Raw genomic sequence first — 639 nt, 5'->3', positions numbered from 1 at the left:
AGGCAACTGAAGCGTTGCTTCCTTAACATCATGAGGTCAAGTGTCTTCATAGTCGTGACAGGCCTTAACAGCAACCTCTTTGTTTCCTCTTTTTAAGGGCTTTTCCATGCGCATGGCTTCTAATTTCCTTGGTTCAAAGAGGGTGAGTGTTCTCAACCTGATGTTAGACTTGACCTCTTTAACTTGCGCAGATGCTGTACACATTCTAGGGCTTTCATGGCCGAAAGCGTGTCAATTACTAGCCGCATCCTGCATCGCGTGACAGCAGTAGCTTATGTCCAAAACTATATGAATAATATTGAGGTCTCTTTGGATTGCCTGCAGGCAGAGACCCAGGAATAGCGTCAGTGCCGTTTCAAAGCGGAGCAATTATCCCAGGCCAGGCTGGACGAATCGATTCCTGTAGACTTTTTAAATGCTCCTAGCCAATTATAAAGGCAGTGCATCCTCCCCTATACTGCCCATCCACGGTGTAGGCATCACCAACTGATAGCACTAGGCCTGGAGCACTCTGTCTTTCTCTGCATTCTTCCCTTAATTCCTTTTTTTTTATCTCTCATCCTGTCTTCCTCTCTTTTGCCTACTCCACCAGTAAGATATTCCAATTATTAAAGGGTAAACCCCCCCCCCCCCCCCCCC

This window comes from Morone saxatilis, unplaced genomic scaffold (assembly GCF_004916995.1).
Source record: "Morone saxatilis isolate NCDOM2014 unplaced genomic scaffold, NCSU_SB_2.0 Contig5, whole genome shotgun sequence".
NCBI lineage: Eukaryota > Metazoa > Chordata > Actinopteri > Moronidae > Morone > Morone saxatilis.
This window is presented reverse-complemented; position numbering follows the sequence as displayed.